We start from the raw sequence: 18,263 nt of genomic DNA on the forward strand, positions 1-18,263 counted from the left end.
CGCTTCATTCGTCAGCATGGGCTTCATCAAGGCTGCCCTTTCTCAGTGTTTTTTGAAAAGCACAAGAATAAGGTGTAAAAGGGGGAAGACGGAAGAGTTTGGAACTCTCCTAGAGTGCTGGCTGCCAGAACATATACGAACCAATTGATCTATGTGTGTGGAGATTATAGAAACCAGTAAATATGTATTACCTCACTTTGGCAAGAGGGCCCGAATGACTAAGGCCTATGTGAACTAGTGGAGAATCACTAGCAATGGATATTGGGATAAGGATCAGCCTTGGATAGGGGAAAATGGTAACTGGCGCCTGGATACCAGGCAAAGGAGCCTATTGGATGCTCTTGTTCCCGATGTAGTATTTGTCTTAAATTATCCCTCAAACTGATGATCTTTAAGGCTTCCGCGGGAGATAGCAGCGGATGAGTCCTCACCAAAATTTCTTGCAATGAATACGAGGACTAGGAGTGTCTTCGAAAATCTTAGTTCCATCTTCGAGTGGGATGAGGGGCGACAAGTCCCTGGTTATGAGAAGCGTCCCCCACAGGATTTGAACACCCTAATCAAGAGTGATCTCCATAGTAAATTGGCTGGAGGGCCTTCTTAGGGAGGTGGATCTGAAGTGGCCACTCCTACTCCAGCTGGGGGAAGAAAAGAAAGTGCTCGACTGCTGCCAATACCCTTGCACCACCTTCAGTTAGTGGGAGTACTCGGAGGCGCAAGAGTGCCAAGCTTCTTATGAGGTCAGAATCAAAAGATAGCTCTTCCTCTTCTGATCTCTTAGGAATTACTCTAGTATCACCTTCTGCGCTCTCTGGACCACCTTCTGCTTCTCCTGAATTACTTTCTTTCTCTTCAAAAATTGAGGCAGATGGCTCCGACCACTCTGAGCCTATTGTCATTGTTTCTGATCAGGAGGTGATTCCAGATCTTGGGGAGGTGCCCTTGAGTCCAGGGGTAGTTCTTGAGTTTGACACGGCTCAAATGGGGACTAATGAGGATGAAGGCCCTAAAGCAACTGCTCCAGATTGGGGCTATGATGTTCATGTTGTTCTTTGAATGTATTTTTTAGCACCTTAGTCCCTAGTAGGAAGTAGGTCAATAAAGCTTACAAGACAGTGGAAATTCTCGAAAGTCTCAGAATGGCCCTAAAATTGGTTAGGATCATCATCAGCACTTCAAAAAACCACCTGTCAAGTTTCATTGCGATCAGACATGTCTAAGGCAGTGAACACAAAGAAAGACTTTCATCGAAATCGATCTTTAGCACCTAAAATGGATCTCGTAACTAGAGCTATACTTTTGGTATGTCAAATGGCTATGGGACTACTGCCATTAGATCCGCCACGGTCAAAAACCCCTATGAGTCAAGTTTCAGCTTAATCGGGCACTTCAGGACAAAGTTATGGGTAAAAGACTAAAAAGGGGTAGACCGCACAGTATTCCCGTGTGGCCACCCTGCATTGAAACACCATTAAAGGTGGTTGTTTTAACAATCACGAGCAGTCACTTTTGGGGCCTATATCTTACTTTTTTTAAGTCAGATCGCTCCAAAATTTGGTGAGCGTGTTCGTCTCATCAGGACAAACAATTCGATATGTGGTACGCCCCGTGACGATGCCCGAGCAGGGACAACAACTAAATCAAAGTCGCTGATCCATGAAGGAAGTTGCAGAAAAGCTAGTAGCATCATGCCTCGTTAAAGTAGCCAGATCACGACGCTCGCATACCCGATCGGCATGAAACTAATAGCATTATGTGCGTGAGGTCTGAGGTTATCTCTGGTTCGAACCTCGCGTACGATGAACGTTTGGATTTCACACATGAAGGTGTAAAGGCTATTGTAAATTTTGACCATCGGAAGTCAAGATTCCGGCCAAAAACTCAGGATGACAAAATCTTGATCCGACACGAAATCAAGTTACGTTCATTGCAACGTGATCCTAACGGCATGCTCAGTGTGATTCAATAAATATGTCATGAAGAAACATCAAAGAATGAGCACACAATCAATCTAAAGTTTTCAAGATTCATCCAAAATTCGAGTCTCATGATCCGGGCTAAAAAACAAGATTCATGACTCGAAGTTGGTATCAAAATGAACGTCAAGTCGAGCCCTACAAGAAAATAATAATCTTTGGATCAAACGAGCATCAGAACGACCTTGGGTCAGCCACGAAATATCATGCAAGTTCTCGGGTAACAACACAGATTGTTCTGGAATTCCACACATTATTAAGCAAGGGCAAAACAGTCTTTTTGTACCCTTTTTTAGAATTTTTTTAAATTCAACTAAATTATAATTATTATCAATTCTAGGTAGTTTTTGGGCATACACCCAAGTTTTAGCCCAATTCTATATAAACAGGCAGTGTCTCATTGTACAAAAAACAGATTCATTCTTCTTGGATCAATCAATAAAATTCTGATTTCTTGCTTGAGCTTGTGAGTACATCTTAGAGAGAGAGAGAGAGAGGAGAGAAGAAAGGGGTCGATACCCTTCAGGTAGGTAACTTTCTCTCTCCTCCCCTCTTTTCTCTCCTCCCTTTTTTCTCTCTCCTCCCCTCTTTCTCTCTCCTCTCCTCTCTTCTCGTCTCTATCTCTTTCTTTCTCCTCCTCTATTTCTCTCCTTTCTTCTCATCTCTATCTGTTTCTCTCTCTTCTTCTCATCTCTATCTCTTTCTCTCTTTTCTTCTCATCTCTATCTCCATCTGTCCTCTTCTAATGCAACTGGCGAAGCCTAGCACCATTTGGTTTTCTCTCCCTTCTGTCACAACCAGGGAGGCCTAGCGCCAGTTGGTCTTCTCTTTCTTTTGTCAATCGGTGAAGCCTAGAACCAGTTGGTTTCTTTCTTGAGTCACAACCGATGAGGCCTAGCGCCGGTTGGCTTTCTCTTTCTTCTGTCACAACTGACTCGTTGGTTTTCTCTTTCTTCTGTCAGTTGGAGAAGCCTAGTGCCGACGAGTTTTCTCTCGCTTCTTTTGTCAATCGGTAAAGCCTAGCGTTGATTGGATTTTTCTCTCCTCTTCTGTCAGTCGGCGAAGCCTAATATCGACTGAATTTCTCTCTCTTCTTCTGTAAGGCGACGAAGCCTAATGCCGACTGGATTTCCCTCTCTTCTTCTATCAGTCGATGACGGCTAGCGTTGAGTTGATTTCTCTCTCCTCATGAGTCACAGTTGGCAAAGCCTAACGCCGACTGCGTTTTCCCTTTCTTCCATTCAACACAGTCAGTAATGCTTACCATCGACTGTGCCTTCCTTCCCTCTCTCTCCTTCATTCTCTCGTCTTTCATACTTTTATCTTCCCTTCTTCTCCCTCCTTCTTCTTTCTCTTCTTCTCTTCTTATTCTTTCCTCATACCTTAATTCTGCAACTCCTTCATTCCACTAAGAGGGATTGAGGTTAACCTCTCATGGTAGTCATGTCGTCTAGCCGTAATATTGTTGTGCCATGATTATTTGTCCTGCTTTATTGCCACGACAGACTGACCATCGTGCCTAGCTAGTCGGTATTAGTAATGATGTCTAGTAGTGATCTTGTGAGCCGGTTTGAGTAACCGAGCCCATTTTGCTACCACGTCAGGCCAATTATCCACCAGCCTAGTCACCACTTTGATCCTCTCTCGCTTAGTTGAATTTTTCTCTTCCCCATCTTTCTTCTCTTCTTCTTTTTGAGTGTACATGCTTGTGTACGTTCATCAAAGAGGAAAAGGGTGAGGTCTGACCCACCTGTCTTATAACCTTTGCCATATATGTGTGTGATTGCAGAAAATAAGAAGAATACAAGCCAAGGGATGTGATTCTGAAATAGTTTTATTACTAGGGGGCTTTCTTCATGATCTAAGAGAGCGCCCACGCGAGTCAGCTGGAGTAAGTCCTTTGAATTCCTCTCTCTCCAGCTGGTAACACCTGCCCCCATTTTCGAACGAGGTTCCCGAGAGGGCGATCTCAAAAAAATTCCGAGTCTTCCCTCGAAACCCAAAATGTACGCTGCCCGATCCTCAAAGGATCTGGATGGCGAGATTGAGGCACCTAACCAGCTTGGTGGCTCCACTGGGGAACCCTTAGGTGGATCGTTCTTGTTTGGCTAATTTCTTCTTTTATTATCTACTTTCTTTGTCTTTTCACATTTTATTATGACTTACGGGTTTTGTAACCCATTTATCCAGATCAAGGATTTTCTTATCCCCATATTCGAGAGTGTCCCTGGGGAACAAGTTGCTTCAACTTCGTTCCTAACCACCCTCTTGAGCAAAGACCCCTAGTCTAGCTCCCAAGCCTCAACTTGGACCGGTGTGAGGTGGGACCTAAAAATCCCTCACTCCCCATCTCTTCTCTTTGGTGGAATCTCCACCAAGGTGCCCTGCATTGATAGCACGTCTGTTTCCCCACATAGTATGCACCCAGCCACCAGGTAAGTAATTTGTCAATCATGTTTCCAAGGTACGTCGGAAGGCTGCCCAGTCCCTTTCTGCAAAAGGCAAACAAGGTTTAGCTGCTTCTGTGGGTCGCCATAGGGCTACCCCCCACAATTCTATACCATTGGTCTCTATCCCTAGAGGCTCATCACGTCGAGGTGGAAACCCCATGATCTCCATCACTAACACACATCACAAGGCTCGTGGGTTACCCACTCGAGCCACACCTCGGGGCAACCACTCTGTTATCTCGAGTCCATCTTCAAGATCGAACCTTCTGAGGCCCGGTCTTGCACACGTGCTCATATGCATCTCACTTCTCGGGGCAACATCATTGCCATGCCAACCCAAGTACACAGGAGAGGACCTTCTCATCCTCCTACTTTGCACACACTAGCACACCCTGTAAGGGACAAGCCAACACCTATTCTCTTGCAGACACATGTCAGACCCCTTGCTCAAGCCCTAGATCACCCGTGACCCTTCTTCAAGAGGCACACACGTGTCACCATCACAAACGCTCTCTCGCCCTCGACTCTGGCCTTCTTATGAGTCAACCCTGCTCCAGCCCAATCCTTCTTCATCAAGGAATCCCCTTTAGCCTTGATACTCGAAGGTATTCCCTAAGAGTATCATCTTGAACCAGCCCCGTCACTTTGCTCATGTCTCTCAAGCCCACAAGAGACCTCAAGGCATTGGCCCAATGGAAGATCGAGTCCTTCATCATCCCCGGCCCATGATGACTCTAGTTACTGACCCTCATCCATTGCTACACTTGATGGAGACAGCTCTCTCATGTGCAAGAAGAGCTGACCAGCTACAGCTTAGATCGTAGTTTTGGTGCGAGGTCCATCAAAACCTCAAGGTTAAATGCGATAGAGGTCTGCAAATTTTGACTAGGGAGGTGACTAAAGCAGTCAAAACGACCAATTCTAACGACCCTCTTCACTCTAGCCCCTTCAGACGATGAAGCCTGAAGAAGAGCTCCATGAGCCCTGTGTTATCATTGCTGTTGTAAAAAAAGACCCAGCTGCTCAGCAGCCACAGTCCCAAGACCATGGAGAACCGATCTAAACCCGACCAACATACAAGAGTCGAGTTCAATCAGGGCATGCTGGCCCCCTAATGACCGACCTACCACGTACGACCCGTCATGTTCGCAAGCCCTCTGTTGCCACTAATGTCGACCTTCATAGTGAAACGATCAGCGTAATGGTCGTAAGCAAGCCCGGTGATGCGCAGAAGAGCGAATGAACAAGTTTGAAGATATGGTGCGTGCGAAGATGGAAAAGATCGATTGTAACAGCGCCACCCACCAGTCGGCGAGCCATGAGGTCAATTCCCATCACTCTAATGGTGCACCTCCATGGCAGCTCCCAGCTTCTACCTCACAGGACAATTCTGTCCCTCATCGCATCTCTTAGACAGACATTGATGCTATGGTCACCCATAGCCTAAAGAATAGACAAATGTCGAGTTTACAGAGTGCAACGCCTTATCAAAGGCCATACCCCTTGTATATTGATCAGGTCCAATTTCCGTCTAATTATAAGAAACGGAAGTTTCCCTTATTCAACATAATCACAACCCCGAACCAGCTTATTACCCACTTTCAGGCAGTATGTCGAGAAACAGCAGCTAACGGGAGACTTCTTGTCTGACAATTCGTTGAGACCCTCGATGGTTGAGACCCTCGATTGCCTAGCATTGAAATGGTATGCCCGTCTTCCTCCAAACTCAGTCCATACGTGGGAGGAGATGGAGAAGCTATTCTATCAACGCTTCTATGAGGTCGAGAGAGAGGTTCAAACCATCGAACTCCTCACCCTGACTCAAGACCCCAATGAGCCCGTGGATCAGCTCATATCAAGATGGAGAAACTTGGCTTCTCGCCATCTTAATCCTATGCCTGAGAAGGAAGCCGTCCAAACTTGTGTGCAGAACATGCGACCCGAGATCACTCTACATGTTGAGGCTTCTAATCCAACCTCCATGTCAGAGCTGATCTTTAAATCAGTCTGCATAGAAAGTCTATCATGCCACCATGGTGCGACATGACAACCATCTACAAGTTCAGCAAACAACTGGGGCAATGGTAACTCTCGGAATAACTCAAGGGGCGGCCAATTGAAAGGGGTAATCAGTGCAGCCGTCATGGTCGTTGATTCAAAGAAGGCTCCCTCCCAAACTTTGGAGCTCTCTACATAGGTAAGCACAACAAAGGTAGCACCCCATGCTGGCAAGCAACAAAAGTCGTACAATCGGGTTCCCCCACTAACCAACCTTGATCGGGGTGATAATTTCACTAGGCATAAGAACAAGGTCTACCCCTTTAAGAAGGAATGGGTCCTTGTGCTGTTCCGGTTATTATTGGAACATAATGTGATCCAACTTTCAGAAACCAAATTCCCTGAGCAGCCTGGTCTTGACACTCAAGCGAATTATTGTGCTTATCATCAGAGGAACAATCATCCTACAGGTGACTGCTACACGCTGAAGGATATTATCGAGGCCTTGATTCTGAAAGGTTAGATAAAGCTTCAAGGCTTAAAGAATGCCTTTGGGGTAGCCGAGGCCTCCCATGAAGTAACTATCCAAGAGGAAGACGAGATCCCTGATATCTTTTACGCCTTCTTCATTATAATGCTTCAGGAAGGCATAATCACACTAATGCAAGCAAGGAAACCTCGTCGCCTTGCTAAGGGGACTGAAGATCGTTGGTGCCCATACCATTAGATAAGAGGCCATTACCTCTTAGAATGCACAAGTTTACTTTATTTATTCGCAAAGAAAATGCGGGAGTGTCAGGACTTTTACAATCTCCCTGTAAGTAACCCCCAAGTCCCTTCTCCATCGAAGCAAGGAGATCTCCTAAAGCAAGACCTTCTTATCAATGATTTAGACTCTGCAGAACCCTTGATTCCCCAGCCATGGATAGTCTACCAAGTCTTTAAGGCGAGAAGTGGTTTGCCAAGCTAGGGCTATTTGCCAGCCTAGCGAGAATCAAACATCACCTCAAAAAATCAAAAAAAGATGGGCACCAAGGACTACTCGCCGAAGAAACAAGACCACTCAACCCATAGTTGAGCAAGAAATTCTCCAGCCCCTTCCTCCACTACCAACTTTATTGGACTTCATCCCTGGTACGATCCTTCTTCCTTCTTCATCCTGTCAAGAAGATGTTCTCATGCAATCTCCCACTCAGCATACGTCCAATGAGGATGACGATGTTAAAAGCACTTCCCAACAGCTTAGGCAAGGGAATGACCTAAAAGGTCCCCTACACTCGTCCAACCTGGTGATGATGTAAAACGCTGTCTAGATAGGTCTGATGAGGGGAACGACCTTAAAAGTCCCCCACCGTCTAACCTTTATCCTTCTTCATCTTCTGCTTCTCATTCTCTCTCTTCTACGTCCCCTACAGGTACAACCTTTATATGCCTAGACTTCGAGGCTCTTGATCAAGAATTCGAAAGACTCAATATAAGAAGGATGCAGCGAAAGTGAGTGCGAAAGACCCTGGCACATGCAGCAGGATTCCTAATAGTTGTTGATGCCCTGGCAGCTAAAGCCAAGGCAGAGCCACCCAATTCAAAGAAGCATAAGAAGTCGAAGCCAAAGAAGCCCCAGTGGCCCCCTGAGCCAGACTTTGAGCAGAGACTTAGAGAGTCAAGAGGGCAAAGTTTCTACACTCAGGAGCCTTGCCGCATGATACAAGTATGTGAAGAACCAGCCGGCTCGGAGCAAATACTCCAGGCATCTATACGAATACTGTGTGATTTGTACGAAGACACTCTTCACATCATTATCACTGAACCTCAATTTTCCTCTAACTATCGAGATAAGCCTCTCCAACCTGACCTGTTTTCCACTTTTGAGGTAGACTTTTCCTCCCTCGGTTTGAGAAAGGTGCAAAAATTATGATTCACTCTGGACCTCTGTCAGAGGTAAAAATGTTAGGATCATGGGTCTCTGCACTTGAGGTTGATTGAAAGATATTTGAAAGAGATAATGAAGAGTTGCAAGAGGCTCTAGAAGAATGGAAAGAAGGTGGACAGGCCGCAGCTGATGAACTGGAGGAAATAAATCTTGGAGACGAAGCGGATCCCAGACCCACCTTCATTTCAGCGAATATCTCTCTAGAAGAGAAAGAAGATTTCACTACCTTCTTGAAAGCAAACCGAGACGTCTTTGCTTGGAACTATCATGAGATGCCTGGTTTAGACCCTCAAGTAGGAGTTCACCATCTTGGCATCCATCCGGCTATCAATGTCAAACAAAAATTGAGAAGGTTCAGGCCTGACCTCGAGATGCAAATAGATGTCGAGGTGACCAAACTCAAATGAATATGGCTTATTCGTGAAGTCAAGTACCCGAATTGGCTAGCAAGTGTAGTTCTTGTAAAGAAGAAGAATGGTCAAATCAGAGTGTGTATTGACTTTCAAGATTTGAATACCCACTGTCCCAAGGATGACTTCCCATTGCCATTCACCGAGATGCTCATTGACTCTACGACTCATTGTTAAATCTTTTCCTTCATGGACGGATACTCCGGGTATAATCAGATAAGGATGGAGCCCGAAGATGAAGCGGCCACTGCATTCCTAGCTCCAAAAGGGGTCTTTTGTTATACAATGATGCCTTTTGGGTTAAGGAATGCTGGCACCACATACCAGACAGCAATAATGACCATTTTCAAACACATGACGCACAAAGAGGTGGAGTGTTATGTAGATGACTTGGTGGTAAAATATAAAGAAAAGGATGCTCACATGAGAGACCTTGAAAAGGTGTTGAAGTCGTTGCGCCTTCATCAACTAAAAATGAACCTGCTGAAATGCGCTTTTGGCGTATGCTCCGAAAAAATTTTGGGGTTCATCGTCAGACATTGAGGGCTTGAAGGTAAGCCTGTCAAGATCAAGGCAATTGGAGAAATGTCGTCACCGACTACACTTCGAGAACTGCGCTCTCTTCAAGGTCAGTTGGCATACATTCGCAGTTTTATCTCGAACCTCTTAGGTCGTTGTAAACCCTTTACACACCTGCTAAAGAAAGATACCCCATTCATCTGGGATGAAGCATGTCAGGCAGCCCTTGATGACATCAAGCACTATTTACTCAACCCTCCAGTGCTCTCTACTCCAGTATTGGGAAAACCCACCATTCTATATGTCACTACTTTGGACGAGTCACTCGGAGCATTGTTGGCACAAAACAATGAAGAGGGAAAAGAGATTGCGTTACATTACCTCAGCCGCAGGATGTAAGGGGCTGACAAGAACTATCTGCCTATTGAGAAGATGTGTCTGACCTTGATCTTCACGGTACAAAAAATCTGCCATTACTTGCTTGGTCACGAAGTGAAACTCATAACAAAAGATGATCTTGTAATGTTTCTCATGATATGCCATGCTTGTCAGGATGCCTTGCTAAGTGGGCATTATTGCTAATGGAATTCTATATCATGTATGTCCCAATGAAGGCCATCAAGGGCCAGGCCTTAGCTGACTTTCTCGCAGCACATCCCGTATCGACAAAATCTCCTCTATCAAGCGACCTCCCTCATGAAGAAGTGCTCTGTCAGGACCTTACCCTTGTGTGGGAATTGTACTTCGACGGAGCATTTCAATCGGATTGAGGGGGCACCGGAGTAGTATTCTTAATGTCGAGAGGAGGACTATTTCCACTATCTTTCTCTCTCACTCAAGCCGGTTGTCATAATGAGCCAGAATATCGAGCCTTTATAATCGGACTGGAGAAAGCCTTCGACCTAGACTTGGAGCTTCTCAAGATCTATGGTGACTCTGAGTTGTTTATCCGACAGCTCAAAGGGATTTATGATGTGAGAAAAGACACTCTCAACCCTTACAACGATAATGCAAAATCGTATATGGCTCAGTTTGAGGACGTATCCCTGAGTCGCATCCCCAAGAGGCTAAACTCACAAGTTAACGCACTTGCAAAACTCAGTGCTACAATTCAATTATCCTCATCAGGGCCCACGCTTGTCTGGGTGGCAGAATGAAGACACATCGAATTAAGAACCGAGGTCGACAAAAATGATGAGAGAAATATCTTCCTCGAGTTCCCTCCTTATCTATTTGGAGCACTTCTATCAGCCAAAGAAGTAATCAAGACTGAACAAGCAATAGCACAGAGTCAAGGAGCTAAGGGTCGGAATCAAGAAAGAATTATTTGACCCAATGTGTGAAGCAATTGAGCAAGTAGAAGATTGGAGAGAGCCCATCAACAATTTCCTAAAACATGGTAGGCTCCCGGAAGATCGTACCAAACACAACAGCATTCGTCGAATGTCTACCAAGTATACTGTCCTTAAAGGAGATGTTCTCTTTAGACGGTCATTTGACGACATTTTTCTTTAGATGCGTTAATATCCAAGAAGAAAATAAGGTGTTAGAAGAAGTCCACTCAGGCATTTGTGGACTACATTAGTCGATCCTAAGCTCTATGAACGAATGCGTAGGTTGGGATACTATTGGCCTTCTATGATCTTCGATTCCTTAAACTACGCTAAAAAGTGCCAAGTATGCCACATACACTCGAGCTTGGTTTACTGGCCTCTAGAGCCTTTACACCCAACGGTTGCCTCATGGCCCTTCTCACAATGGGGTATGGACATCGTAGGGCCTATTGTCCCTCCTTCCACAATGGGCCATGTTTTTATCCTAACTGCAACAGATTATTTCTCTAAGTGGGCTGAAGTCGTCACCCTTAAGCAGGTTCTTGGGACAGTTGTGGCCTACTTCATGCGACATCACATCATATATCGCTTTGGAGTGCCCGACCGAATTATATTTAACAACAGCCCTCAATTTAGGAGTCAGCACATCGATCGCTTAGTTAACCAATTCGGTTTCAAATGGAGGTACTGGACTATGTACCACGCTCAAGCGAATGGATTAGCCGAGGCTTTCAATCGGACTCTTTGCAACTTGTTAAGAAAGTCAGTATAAAAAACAAGGAAGAACTGGTATGAGAAGCTTTTTGAAGCCCGATGGACTTATTGTACTACTACGCGAAATTCTACTGATTCCACTCCTTATTCTCTGGTCTGTGGGGGTGAAGTGGTCTTACCTCTTGAAATACAAATCCCTTCACTGTGAGTCACTACTCACCATGGAATAACCGAAGATGAGAGAGTCAAGCTCCGATATCATGAATTGGACGCACTCGATGGAAAGAGGTTAGAGGCTCAGCAGAGCCTTGAACTCAACCAAGGGAGAATGAAGAGGGCTTTCAACAAGTCTGTCAAGGTCCGCTCATTCACCCGCGGTGATCTAGTCTTAGCTGTCAAAAGGCCTGTTGTTATGCACAGCCGGTGTAAAGGGAAGTTTGAGCCTAAGTGGGAAGGTCCCTTTATAGTCAAGAAGGTCTCGCCCAATGGAGCCTATATACTGGCACAACCTGAAGGAGGGCAAGCAATGTCCCCCATCAACAAGCAATACCTAAAGAAGTATTATCTATGATATGTATTCGCAAGAAATGAACTCAACGCAAAAATAAGCAAGATATTCCAAACAAAATTCTAACTCTTTTTATTGCAATAAAAATGAGTTATAAGTTACAAGAAACTCGTTAATAGGGATGTTACAAGTCTCTTGCATCTGAGGATAAGAGGACAGTTACAAACCAAAACCTATAGTGTTGATCTTGCATCTAAGGATAAGAGGACGGCTATAGGCCAAAACAAATGCCTGCCCCATGAGGAAGAAGAAAACCCACGAAAGAAAGGCTTTTCTCCTGAAGAAGAAATGAAACCACTTGGAAAGCTAGCTTTAATTCATCTGACGAGTAAGAGGATGGTTATAGGCCAGAAGACAAAGCAGATCCACTCCAAGAAGTTAGCCTCAATCCATCCGACGTGTATGTCAAACATACAAGCCAGATATCTCATATGACGTGTACATCCAATATAGAACAAAAGATTCATTCGACGCGTAAATAAAACATACAAAGTTGGCTGCCTTGGCAAGGAAATGGCCTATGATAGAAAGCATACCCTGTTCACAGTGGGTACCCTTCCACAGAACAACATGGACCTCACTATAACCCTAGAAGATTTGGCCACAAGCCACGCCCTATCGTCATTCACCATTGTTTGCCTGCCAATGAACATCGCCGCAAAACCCACACATAACTTACTTCCATAAGCGAGAATCACTCCCCGCACCATGATAAGCCACACGTGCTAGTGAGTGCTGACTGAAGCCAACACCGGTTGTGTCCTCCAAAGGCCAACACCGGTTGTGCTCCTAATCCTTAGCGTCGGCTACTTTTCTTAAGGGACAGCGCTGATTGTGTCAGCACACCAAACCATCAGTGCCGGTTGACCCAGCGTCGACTGCATTTCTATTAGCGTTGGCCCATTCATGACTGCTCACTTCCTGAGACTCATCATTTTCAAAGCGTAAGATTTCCCACCTCCTTAATGGTCGCACGATTTTCGGAGGTAACCATACACCTCCCCTTTGATGGTTCACCTCCACGACGGTTCACCTCCATCAATCGTACATCTTCCACGACGGTCCACCTCCTGTGACGGTTCGTCTCCCGTCGAAAATTATCCTACACGGCGGAAAAACCTACTTAAAAACTCTCTCGCCAACGTTTTTCACCTGGACAGCACCAAAACTTCTTCGAAAACTTCTGCAAACTGCCCTTAAGTCTCCGAGAACCTCTACAAAAACCAATAACAACGTCAAAAAGTTACCACAATCCCCGAGAAACCTCTTAAAAATCCCCGAAAAACTCCCAAGATGTGCGAAAATGCTCACTGTTTTATTTCTTGCCTCTTCTACCAAATAACTGCTGCAGTTGGAACCGCTTTTTATTTCTTGAAAAACTATCTAGAGGACTCTCCTTTCTCGCTCCTTTCCCTGCAACTTCGTCAAATTCTTGGCAAATTCTACACTTGCCTAGGATCCCACTATTGACCGAAAACCTTCCCAACAAAACTTTTGTTGAAGTCCCACTGCTCATCGGAACTTAAACCTAGCACCCTCTCCTCATGGTTAAAGAAAACTTCTGCTTAATTTTTTTTTCACCCTTGACAAAAAATGAGGGAAAACGGGATTTTACCCCCTTATATAGATTACACTACCCTCAAATACCCCTCACAAATTGGGAATTCCAGTCATGTCTTAGGGAAGCCAAGTGACGATGAGTCGGGTCGAGCTTTGACTCGAGGCCCGAGGTAACTCCCATCGACCCAACCTTAGCACCTGTTAACCTAGCACCAGGTGAATTTTAAAACAACCCTAACGCCGATTGACTTAGAGCCGGGTGTGTTTTCAAAACAACCCTAGCACCGGTTGACTTAGGGCCTGGTGTGTTTCCAAACAACCTTAACGCTGGTTGATTTTTGCACTGGGTGTGTTGCCAAAAGACCCTAGCGCCGGTTGTCTTCAAACAATATCACAGGCTATTCACAGCGCCAGCTGAGTCTTTAACAACTCAGCACTGGTTGTGCTTTGAGAACTCAGCGCCGGTTGAATACTCACAAGAAACCACTAGCGCTACACCTGGCGTCAGCCGTATTTCAAGTAGTCTATTGTCACCTACTTCCGGTTGAAGTCTTGTGCATCCTGCCACTTATCTTTAGTGGGGTTGCACCCAAGCCGTGACCTGTCATCCTCAGACTGTTGTACCCAAATTGTGGCCTATCATCCCTAATGGAGTTAGGAGTTATCCCTCATCCCCATAGGAGTCACACCCGTATTGCAGCTCATTGTCTCCAGTGAAGTTAGGATCATTTTTACCTCTTCAATTTTTGGTGGCGTTTCACACCAAGCCATCTTTCACCCCAGAGAGTATGCTTACGTCCCACTAATCCGTAGTGAAGTCCGCTTTTGTTGACCCTCCTTCATCAAGACACCATTTCTATCTGAGTCCTTAGTTTGTGAATGGTCTTAACCATTTTATCCCCAGGGAGTCGGAATACCATCCACAGATCTATTCCCCATATAGCTTCACCTACATGGCTGCACAGCCTCAGTCTAGATGCACGACCCTAAACTGCACAGTTCAAACTATATGACCTTAAACTGTAGTGGAGGTATAGTTGCACGACCTTAAACTGCACGGTCCGTGTTGTATGACCCTAAACTGCACAACCATGGTTCAAACTATATGACCTTAAACTGTAGCAGAGGTCTAGTTGCACGACCCTAAACTGTATAACCATAGTCCAAACTATATGAACTTAAACTGTAGCGGAGGTCTAGTTGCACATTATTAAACTGCACAGTCCAAGCTACATAAATTTAAACTATAGTATATGTCCTAGCCTCAATTTGTTAAAAGGCTCAGCAACACGGTCCGAACTATATGACCTTAAACTGTAGCAGAAGTCTAGTTGCACAACCTTAAAATTCACGATCCAAGCTACATGACTTTAAACTCTAGTACACGTCCTAGCCGCATGACATTACAAGGCTCAGCATCATGATACAAACTACCTATACACGTACACGACTTTCCTGCATTTTCATGCACGCCTTCCCTAACCTACCTATTAGTGTGTGCGCGCCACCTTCATTACCTCTCTAGAGAGTTCATTCACTTCATCACCATTCCTCATTCCCCAGTGAGTCTCACCCATGCTCACAAAACAACGAACCATCCCGCCACCCATACTCGTTCTAAGTTAGTGGGTCACCATCGTCCCCTCACATTTCATACATCATCCATCTCTCATAAGTAGCCTAATGCCAATTCCCCAAGTGAGGCAAACCACCACCATACTCACTCCATGGCATCCATAGACTGTCATTCATCACCACCACGGTCCAGCTGTATGACCTTAAACCATAGTGCAAGTCTAGACTGCATGTCGTTAAACTGTTTTGCACAGGTCCCGAACGCATGACCTTAAACACGCCTTCACCAAAAAAATGAAAAACAAATAACAGGCATGGTGTTTACCTTAACAAGGGAACGCTATGAGTAAAAATGACGAACGGGCATGGTCACAAAACCATGAGTAAAGAGTTCCGTGAATAAAAACCGGGCACAGTGAAAACCCAAAAGATCATCGTGAGTAAAAATGGATGAAAAGGGTGGACATAGCTGAAAGGGTATGGGTAAAGAGCCCCAAAATAAAAAGAAGTTGGTGAAAACTGTCTATACGGTGCTGCTTCTCAAGTTCAAGTGAAAATCCATAAAGAACGCTTGGATCAATAAACAGGTTGATGCAGCACTCACCTCAACAAGTGACTTCAGCCCTCACTCAAAAGAAGGAAATCCCTGGTGTCATAAATACTAGAACTCCAAACATATGAGCTTCAAGAAAAGATTATGTCAGCCTGAGTCCAGTTGCAAAAGGACTCGAAAGACAGAAGTCTCGCTAAGATGGCAAGGCAAGTCTCATGAGGAAGAGAATTACTTGCATAAGGTCAAAAATACACTCTAGAAACAAACATTACAAAGGAAAGAAACTGAAAAAGCAAGGGGAGAACCTACCAGAGAAGTCAGCTTGTCTAGCAGGCACGACCAGACCTTCAGGAACGGCTAATAGAACCTACCCCCGACTCGACTCGGTAGATGATACCCATAGTGGTACTCTGAATGTCAAAACCAAACCTAGTGTAGCAGCAAACAACACCTATCAAAGCAAACTAATGAATCGAAACCAAATGATATCAAAGCCCTTCTACATGGCACTCAAGTGCCTGACGGGCCTTATTCTGACTGACGAGGTCCGTACGAAATCCTCAACATCAGAATCACCAATAGTCCACAGAAGAGAAGAGAAGGAGAGAACCAGTCGGTGCTTGGCTTGCGCATGTTGTGATGGGAGAGAAGCAAGAGACAGAGAGAGATTGAGCAGACGCTAGGCTTCAACAACTATAACAGAAGAGGTGAGAGAAATCGAATGAGCGCTAGGCTTCACCGACTGTGACAGAAGAGAAGAGAGAAATCCAGTCGGTGCTAGGCTTCGTCGACACTGACAGAAGAGAAAAGAGAAAAATCCAACTGACTCTAAGCTTCTCTTACTGTGATAAAAGAAAGGAGAGAGAAATCCAGTCGGTGCTAGGCTTCACCGACTGTGAGAGAAGATAAGAGAGAGAAATACAATCAGCACTAGGCTTCGTCGACTGTGACAGAAGAGAGGAGAGAGAAATCCAGCCAGCACTAGACTTCGTCGACTGTGACAAAAGAGAAGAGAGAGAGAGAGATATTCAGCCGACGCTAGGCTTCGTCGATTGTGACTGAAGAGAGGAGAACGGATGGAGATAGAGATGAGAAGAAGAGAGAGAAAGAGATAGAGATGAGAAAGACGAGAGAGAAAGAGATAGAGATGATAAGAAGAGAGAGAAAGAGATAGAGATAGAGATGAGAAAGAAGGGAGGAAAGAGAAAGAGATAGTTATGAGAAAGAGGGGAGGAGAGAGAAAGTTACCTGCTTGAAGGGTATCGGTCCCTTTTTTCTCTCTCCTCTCTCTCTCTCCAAGACATACCCACAAGCTCAAGAAAAAATCAGAATTTTGTTGATTGATCCAAGAAGAATGAGTCCATCCTTTGTGCAATGAGGCAGTGCTGGTTTCTATAGAATCGGGCTAAAACATGGGTGTATGCCCAAAAACGGCCTATAATTGAAGATAATTACAATTTAATTTAATTTAAAGAAATTCTCAAAATCGGTGCAAAATGAATGTTTTACCCCTACCTAACAATGTGTGAAATTCCAGAATAGTCCTTGTTGCTGCCCGAGAACTTGTGTGATCTTCCGTTGCTGACCTGGGTTGTTTTGATGCCCATTTGATTGAAAGATCATTGTTTTCTTATAGGGCTCGACATGGCGATCATTTTGACACCAACTTCTAGCCATGAATCATGTTTTTGAGCGATGATCATGAGACTTTAATTTTGGATGAATCTTAAAAACTTCAAATTGATTGTATGCTCGTTCCTTGATGTTTCTTCATGATTTATTCATTGAATCACACTAAGCATGTCGTTACGATCATGTTGCAACAAATGTAGCTTGATTTCATGTCCAGATGAAGATTTTGTCATATTGAGTTTTTGGCTGAAATCTTGACATCCGGCAGTAAGAATTTACGGTAGCTTTGACGCCTTCGTGTGTGAAATCCAACCATTTCAATGTACACGAGGTTTGGAACAGAGATATCCTTGGACCTCATGCACGTATTGCAATTGGTTTTGTATCGATCAAGTATGCGAGCATCGTGATTTGGCTGCTCAAACGAGGTATGCTGCTGCTGAATTTTCTGCTACTCCTTTCAGACAGCAAATTTCATTTAGTTTTTCTCTTTTCTCGGGCGTCGTCACAGGGCGTACCACATATAAAATTGCTCGCCTTGATGAGACGAACACGCACACCAAATTTGGGAGCGATCCGACTTGGAATGAGTGAGATAAAGGCCTCGAATGTGACTGCCCATGACTGTAAAAACAGCCACCTTTAATGGTGTTTTGATGCAATGAGACCACACGAGAATAGTGTGCAGCCGACCTCTGTTCGGTATTTTATCCATAACTTTATCTTAAGGCCCCCGATTAAGCCGAAACTTGACTCATAAGGGTTTTCGACTGTGCCGGATCTAATGGCAGTGGTCCCATAGCTGCTTGTCGAACCAAAAGTATGGCTCTAGTTACAAGGTCCATCTCAGGGTGCTAGAGACCGATTTCGTTGAAATTGTTTCTTTGTGTTCACTACCTTAGACATATCTGATCGTGATGAAACTTGGCAGGTGGTCATTTGAATTGCTGATGAGGATCTTGACCAATTCTGGGGCCATTCTGAATCTAACAGGAATTTTCACTGTTTTGTAGTCTTTATTGACCTGCTTCCTATCAGGGACTA

Source organism: Amborella trichopoda, chromosome 2 (genome assembly GCF_054954075.1).
Source record: "Amborella trichopoda isolate Santa Cruz 75 chromosome 2, AtrichopodaSantaCruz75HAP2 v2.0, whole genome shotgun sequence".
Lineage (NCBI taxonomy): Eukaryota > Viridiplantae > Streptophyta > Magnoliopsida > Amborellales > Amborellaceae > Amborella > Amborella trichopoda.